The 8,777-nt window shown below is 34.9% G+C and overlaps 1 long non-coding RNA gene across 1 annotated transcript; it reads left to right on the forward strand.

The window, feature by feature from the left end:
- Positions 1 to 917: 917 nt before the first annotated feature.
- Positions 918 to 3,550, forward strand: LOC149805682 (uncharacterized). Its single transcript, XR_016414968.1, has 3 exons — positions 918 to 1,025; positions 1,446 to 1,520; positions 3,102 to 3,550. It is a non-coding gene; the product is annotated as an uncharacterized LOC149805682 (long non-coding RNA).
- The last annotated feature ends 5,227 nt before the right edge of the window (positions 3,551 to 8,777 follow it).

Genomic DNA, 8,777 nt, shown 5'->3' on the forward strand with positions numbered 1-8,777 from the left:
AAGAATGTATTCTGTTTGCAAAATACTAGTCAACACAATAAACAAAATAGATTTAACGTGCTCTGTTTTAAAACAAAATACTGTTTCTGATTGGATAACATATCAATGACTTTTTGCTCCAAAATCGTTCCAGTACATTGTGTAAAAATGGTATGGAAGCGGCGGAAGAATTTACTAAGAAACTAACAAGGGACAAAAATTGGCAAAAATTTTTTCTCTCATCACTATGGTATAATTCAATGATAATATGGTCACAACGTTTTGTATGAAAGAATGACATGAAAATGACAACTATTATATTATCGTTGCACGTGATGGTTAGTACTATTCAAAGATTAAATAAAAATGAAAGTATGTATTGAAATGAACATTTCTATTTTATTATATGTTTAGATTTTTAGTTAAGTTAAAGATTAATACGAAATTTGACCACCAGAAAAAATATACACTTTGCAACAGATATGCTAAAAGTGTGCTTCTTCTTACTAGCATAACACATTAATTTTTCTGTAGGTCGAAAATTTGGAAGTCACCTTTAAATTTGAAGTGGATTCAGGCTCTTTAACTCTGTTGGGATCTCGGCACGTTATAAACGGATGTTGTGTATATTATTAAATTCCAACTGACAAAACGAGCTATAAAATGACATATGCTTTGATACTGCCTGTAAGGTTATGGACTTTGTGCAATAAACAAACCTGTACATAGCACTGCAACAAGTTGCAAAGCTTTGAGGATAAGATACATGTGTCATACATGTTTCCTCATTTCTCAAAGAGGCACGTAATCTGTCAACACAAACAACATCACCATTTGCCAGCAAGCATATGGGAATAGTTTAATACAAAATTTCTCATCCACTGTTATCAATGTTTGACTTAACGCATAATAAATTGAATGTGGTCTCTTTTTAATTTCAGTTCATTCTCTTCAACAAAGTAATGACGAAGATGACGATAAAAAGCGCATGTTATCTGCAGTTGCACAGACGGTTGCTCACGGCAATGTACCTCCAGCTGCGATAGGTAACGAGTACAGTATTGATGGGGTGAAAATATTCCTGATAATATAAGTGATGATGATGATCATGATGACGACGACGAAAATTAATATAATGAATAAGAGTAGGGTGTTAGATTATTGATTATTTGTATTTCAGCTAATATTGTTACGGTTTTATTATAATATAAATGATGTTGATGAACATTAGAAAGAGAATAAAGATGTTAAGGATGATGAAGATTAATATTATCATAAGGTTTATATTAATAAGTTTTTTATAATTTGTTATTGTTTTGCTGATGATTGTAATAAGAGCAAGAAAGGTTGCATATGAATAATTTCTTCTTAATTATTTATCTATGTTCAGTTACTATATACTAACATTACCATCCTCTCTAAACGCCTCAACAACTGTTGTGAAACCATTTTCTATTTTATATTAGGTTATCCTGTTGAAAAAGATTGCAAGAAAGGAGGCGTCAAAACTCTCGGGTAGACTGGAATTTCCTTTGCGGACGGTAACTAGTACATATTTAACGGGGGGCGGAGGGGGAGGGGGACGGGCTATCCCAATACTCGCGGTCTTTTTGTGAATGTAGGTTTTAATTAGTCATGCCTTCACATGTAGTAAACGTTCATTATCTCCAGAGGCAAATCATTATACCCGTTATTATCTCCTACAGACTGTTACTGTTTCTTAGAATTTATTTACGTATTACAATGTCCATGTACATATAAATGAACCATTTGTTTTCGATCACGATGCCAACAAGGAGCAGAGTAGTTGAAATCCTAAACAAATACTATTGAATATAAAATAGTACGATTATAATTGTGAAATTATTTTGCATAACTGAATAATATTTAGGAAGTAAAATTAAACATAATCAGAAAATAGGAGGTGTGGAGAGAGACACAAAGAGAGAAATATGCTATTTTACCCGATTATTGTTAAGTGGGTGTCGTTTAGAAAATATTTAATTTATCATATATAAATATGATGTTAATTGAGCTGAATTAAAGACTAGTAACATAATAGATATTCTGTAGTCCAAAGTATCGATATCGACTTAACAAGTGATAAACGTTAATGCTACTGGCACAGATTTGTAGAGAATCCATGTTAGACAACTTAGTCGTGATTCCTTTGAGAATTCGGGTGCTTCACCATACAGATCATGGCATTGCAAGGTTTATATGAACTATTGGAATATCTTATTGCATTTTTACAGATGAAACCAGATTATGTGTTAAATGTTTCAATGTATCCTATAAAATTGGGTCTTTGTCTGTCCAACACACACACACACACACACACACAGACACACCCCTGTACACGTGCATTGAGATGATGATCATCCAGACGCTGCAGGTAACTTTTCCAATTTTGATAGCCCTACAATCCCAATATCTCAATATCCAATGTTCATATATAACTGGAGACTGGACTAAATATGCCATGTTTTCCCGTCATAAACATGCATTTGAAATAATGTCTGACTGCTGCGCTCTCCAGTGGACTTCGAGTACGTCTTATTCTTTGTGGTATCCAGGATAATAATGTAGCACTAATGTGTCAGTCGTGTACGTGGAGGCGGTATGCAATAACCAAAATTAGCCTAACCTTGGATCGTTTCAGATGAAATTACTGATCTAAAAGATACAATTTCTGTCTCCTGCTACGGATGATGGATATTAAATAAATGTAGCGTATGATGAATGAGAAAAATATTCTTTCGCATTTTTGCTACCAAGATTGGAAATTCAAACGTTCTGGGGACAACAGTTGAGCTAGTGACTCGGCGGGATTATTCTATATATATATATATATATATATATATATATATATATATATATATATATATATATATATATATATATATACTGAAGCCTCATAGCAATCATAGCAATCATAAATAACATGCAAATAAAACGTCTATTTAATTTGTTTCATCAACTACAGCAATCTTCTCGTTTGATAATTCTTTCTGTTATCTGAGCATAAATGCCATCTAAATTTATAAACATAGAAAGTTAAATCTCATTTGTAAGAATTAATTCAGAATAATAATCAAACATTCCTCTCATCTTTATTTCAGGAGGGCTTGATTAGTTGAAGTAATCCTACGGCTAAAATGAATGGAATTCAACATGGAAAGATCGTGTCTTTGAAAGATCGTGGCATGTAGTTGATTTTGTTATTTGCAATAACTGGACATTTTATTGCAACTATAATGAAGATTTAACTGTACGATTTATACCCCATTAACGTTATATACCCCTATAACGTTATATACCGAATTAACGTTGTATACTCCACTAACGTAATACATCCCACTAACGTTATAATGCCGATTTATTGGTGCGTAATATTTTTATTGAAAAAGCAAATATGGCTAGCTATGATTCAAATACAATTCACTGAAATACCTATGTACCTTGAAATCCAGTTTATAACGGATAACTTTGAGCTGTCATCACTGCACTACTTTGCAACATATTGTACTTGAAATCCGTGTCATGCAGCAAATAAAGTGTATGATTTCGATTTGTATTTGTTATTATTACCAGGTACATCTAACTCAGCACTGCCCATTGTCAATATTTCTCAGCCATATTCGTATCAGGCGAAGTTATTTTTTAAATATCCTTTGGTATGGACGGGGCTGTGGACTTATCATTGCGATTGTATTAACGGGATATTCGTATCATAGTGTCCTTAAACTGTCGTATGTGTTTGTATATAGGTATGGATTTATGACTTTTATGTGTATAAGTACCTTAGTATTATGTACGTATAATTAGAAGGACATTCATTACGACTGAATATTAGGGTTCGTACAAAAATAGATCGATACAAGCATGTGTTATTGTAATGGTAATCTTATGGAAGAAATACTAAACTTCCAACTTCGACAGAAATCTTCCGGCCCTGAACATGAATATTTTATGTATATCTAGCTCAGAACAACAACGGTGCAAAGAGGCGTGATGTGATGTGATGTGATTTTGATTTTTAACGTAGCTTTAACAAATTTTCAGTCATATCGCTAGGATGTCTGCAATGTGCCAGTTTATAGTGATGTCTAACCGTTAGTACCATTTTTTATAAGTCTTTGGTATGACTCGGACGGGGATCGAACCCACGACCTCCCGCATCCGAGGCGGACGCTCTAACCACTAGGCCACAGGGGCAAAGAGGCATAAGCTTAGACTAAAGTTTTCCTCTGATAGGGTTTCAGAAAAGTAATAAAGATATCATTACATATATAGTCCCAATTTTTTTCGGACTTATTTCTCTCATTTAGACCGTTCCGATGTCCTAGTGGTTAGAACGTCCGCCTGGGATGCGGGAGGTCGCGGGTTCGAGCCCCGGCCGAGTCATACCAAAGACTTATACAAAAAATGGTACTAACGGTATGGCGTTAGGATAATATGACTGGGTGGGACATCATACTACATGTGTGCGGCATGATGCCCCATTGCTAGACATCACTATAAACTTCCCCACTGCAGACATCGTAGCGATATGTCTGACAAATTGTTAAAGCTACGTTAAAAATCATAAGCACGCACACACACACACACAAACACACACACACACACAGAGGCGCGCGCGTCTCATTTACACGTGTTTGTGCGATACCGATAAGACAAGGGAGATAACTATCTTTAATATTCGACATCTTTCAACAGCAACCAACAACATATCTAGATGCTAACCAATTTAGAAAGGAGCTGTTGGACTGTATATATGCATGGCGTGCCCATGAGACTACTAAGCCCATGTCAGGTGTTCTCAAAATTAAATCCTTCCCTGTTAAATGTATATATGTAAGTGTGTGCGTGCTTTTGTGAGAGTGAGAGAGAAGTAGGTAATAATTTAATGCAAAATTTATGAATCTCATTGCATAATGGTAAGCTTTTGTGCGCCTTGGCGAGCAAAGATGGATATTATTCATCGAGTTTCGTACATTTAATGTTAACGGATTGCTCAGATGAGATGCTGTTCATCACATAGATTTTATTTTAATGGAAATAGTTTAGAGAGAACGAAGAAATATTGCGTTCGTTCCCACTCAGACAACGCACCTTTCATTTGTTGTTCGTAATGAGAGTCCCAGATGATAGTTGAATTAATAATACGCAGTTTTTTTAACAGCAACATTTACAAATAGATTTTTTATAAAATATCATTCAAAGAGCAACTGTGCTTCCAAATCAAAAGAACATTTGACGCAGAAGGTCTTTGATAGTGTAATTATTTTAATTAATAGACTTTTAAAGAAAAAACCACGCCAGATTATAAATAAGCATCGTCCAGTAAGTGAAAAAATATGTCCTTAAAACGTATAGATCGATTTCAAACACCGATAAGAAACGAGACATACAGGCGTTATTGGACATGACAAACTAGTCATATTTCTGAATACAGATATTTTGGCAGTGTCACGTTTATGTTTCTTTACCTTCGTGCTTTAAATTACTGACCAAGCATGCATTCTGTCCAGAGTCTTCGTCTTTATCATTCATGCTGCTTTCTTATACCATGGATCGATGGTACATTTCAGTGACATTAATTTACTGAAACATTACGATTTGACCATAGTTCTGCTTGCACAGTAACATTAACTCTATATGTCAAGCAGATTTTGTGATTGAGTTCTAGCCGTGTTATTCATTAAAAATGAAAATGAATTAAATTTATTAGGAAAAAATTGGGTTTGGCCTAATCATATAGCTTGGTTATGAAAATAGATTTTTGAATTCCATCAAACTCTGATTGACTGCAATTATTCAGGATCTGAATTACGAATTTAATATAACAGTATTATCCGGAAGAAAGGTTTTTATTCAAATACCAGCAGTATTTTCTTTATAAAATCAGAACTTATTTGAAACTTTAACTGCTGAACCAAGACCTAATTTGTACCTTTATGGCATGCATATATCTTCCGTAATGATGAAGGTCATTTTATTCGTTCTTGGCATATGTAAATTATGTATATTAATATAAGAAACGATATTACTGGATTAAGTCAATCTTGAAAATCTGAAAGATCTTCGACAGACTAAACAGTGTAAATAAAAGCAAATTTAGATAAGCTTCTTTATAATGTATTTAAATTAGGCAAAAAGCTAACTGGTTCTTTCTTATGTAATTATTTTATATTTTCTGCACTGCCCATTTGTTCCCTTGTATTAGCTTGTATTAAAAATTTTTTGTCAGTGAGTTGCCTATCTTAAGAAATGTAATGAATGGATAAACTGGTTTTCAAAGAGAAACCCGTGTATTAACAATAACATTAAAATTTGTAGAAAATTATTTTCGGGCAGTCATTATAAATCTGCCAGAGGAAAAATGATTCGTGAATGAGCAACGGATTTACTGTAAAAATACTAAAACTGTTTTATAATAGAAATGTTATTTTAATAATTGTATATCATATAAATTGTAACATAGTTCTTTGAAACTGACGTACTCGCGAGGGCTGATGTAGGCAATGAGTCTGTGGGATGGAACCCTTGGTTCCCCCTGTAACTTCTGCATTTTCCGCTTTTCCAATGCATAAGTTTACAATCTCACTAAAAAGAAAATTTACTCAAGACGTTTTGGTTGCTTCGCGCTTACTTTCATTTTTTTGTTGGGGGGAAGGAACGTCTGTTACGCACCACCACCACCTCCAACCCCATCCGCCCGTTGATCCTTCCCTGACCTCTATCCATTTATTGCAGCTAGATAGCGTACTGTATTGTGTAATGGGAAGGTTGGATACCTTATTGCATCGTTTCTTTTTCCTATTGTTCCGTTTAATTCTCTTACCGCGTCTTTAAAGTTTTCTCACCTGATCTACGCTTGCGTACCGTTTCGAGTCAATTGTAACCCTTCTTGACCTTACCTTGAACGCTTGCTTGCACTGAACTGCAGTAATGATACAATTTTTCATAAGTCCACGTAGCGTTCCGTCTATACACAGTTTTTAACTCTTTGCGCACCTAACTATTACAATGCTGCAAGAGAGGATCCAAGTACTGTGTGCTTCCGGAATTTACCATTAAAGTCCATAGTTAGTAGATGATGTCGGAACACCGTTGTAATTATAATGAACGTATCAGCCATCAAGTGAAATATGCTGAACATGTCTTAGAAAAAGCAATGACGTTTGAATTTTGCAACGATAAATGATAAAACGACGATTAGGGGCTGGATAATGTCGCTAAATGGCCCAATTCATTTTTCAGGACTAGGCAAAGTGAAGTGAAAAATTGTTCATTTATGTAACGGACAGAAGCCATTTCATGGCCAGGAAAGATGGCCGTTTCATGATCAGGTAGAAGTTGCGAAGTTTGGTGTTGTTTCAAGGCCTTCGAGGCCAATTAAGAGTGATTAACTGGCCTGGTGATGCGTTGGTCGCTTAACGGCTACCAACATATGCATTTCTAATGTTCAACCTTGAAACAAGTATATGAACATTTATTCAACAAAGTTTCGGTTATTTTTGTCCGCTGATGTACTAGTTTGAATTATGCATTTCGATACATAATCTAGTGTTTCTAGGAAAGACTATGATCCCAAAGGAAGTTGTTAATTTCTTTTGCTTGACAAAAATAACTACCATTATTGGCACCCAGGAGAAAAATAATATCCTGCTTGACGATGACTCAAGTTCAAATTACTTCAACATAAAGTATCAGCAATTGAAATGTGAACCAGCTAAATATATGTTCATAAACAAAGACAGTGGTAATTATAAACTTAAAACATGACGTTTATGTGATTCCTTTGTAACATATGGTTTTACGAACATAGACCCAGATGCATTGTGAGAAGAGTTATTATCCATACGATTTGGAATTCATGTTTTGCAAACTTATATAGAGTACGAGCTGGCAAAATTACCTCGCACTGGCTTCTATACGAAATAAAATTTCAAAATTGATTTTGGCTTTTAAAAGGCTTAGAGACAGGTGCTCTATCATATTATTTATTTTGAGGCAGCAAGGACAATGTGGCATTAAATATTTATAATTTGTTTTGTATATGCAATACTAGTGGGGATGTCCACAGTGTAAGAGTTTGAGAGAAGAATACTATCTATCTATCTTATATATATATATATATATATATATATATATATATATATATATATATATATATATATATATATATATATATATATATATATATATATATTTATTTATTTATTTATTTATTTATGTGTGTGTGTGTGTCTATGATGTCTGTACATCTGTCTGTTCATCTGTCGTCTTTATGCATGTATTTCTGCACCCAGGATGATTTATTGATTACTTGGATTTACGTCGCGTGCGCCCAAAAGGGCAAGTGCGACAGGTTTATTCCCGCACAGCGGGATGCTAAATGTTCCTGAGGGAAGGAACTAGTGCCACATCCCACAGGTGTTTATGTGCTCAAGAAGAACTGCTAATTTAGCCGTCAGGTCGTAGGGCTATATGTCGCTAACGACTTGATGAAGGGCTTTCATGAGTGGGTATGGGCCCTACACTCACTCATGTTAACAAAGAGTTATTTCAGTCCGTTATTGACTGTACTATGTGTCGATCCAAGCAGTATGTAACGCCAAGCAGTATGATGACGTCACATAAGGGCACCTAGCTTTAGGCGGGTGGAAATTGTTCCACATCTCCGCCGTCATACGATGTCTGAGAGAGGCAAGAGGGCAAGGAAGTCAGCAAGCCAGCCATGGATGTCGTGCACTCCCAAGAACGCCAGCCGGTACTGAATAATAATAATA

Source organism: Sinohyriopsis cumingii, chromosome 2, assembly GCF_028554795.1.
Source record: "Sinohyriopsis cumingii isolate HCF-2022 chromosome 2, ASM2855479v2, whole genome shotgun sequence".
Lineage (NCBI taxonomy): Eukaryota > Metazoa > Mollusca > Bivalvia > Unionida > Unionidae > Sinohyriopsis > Sinohyriopsis cumingii.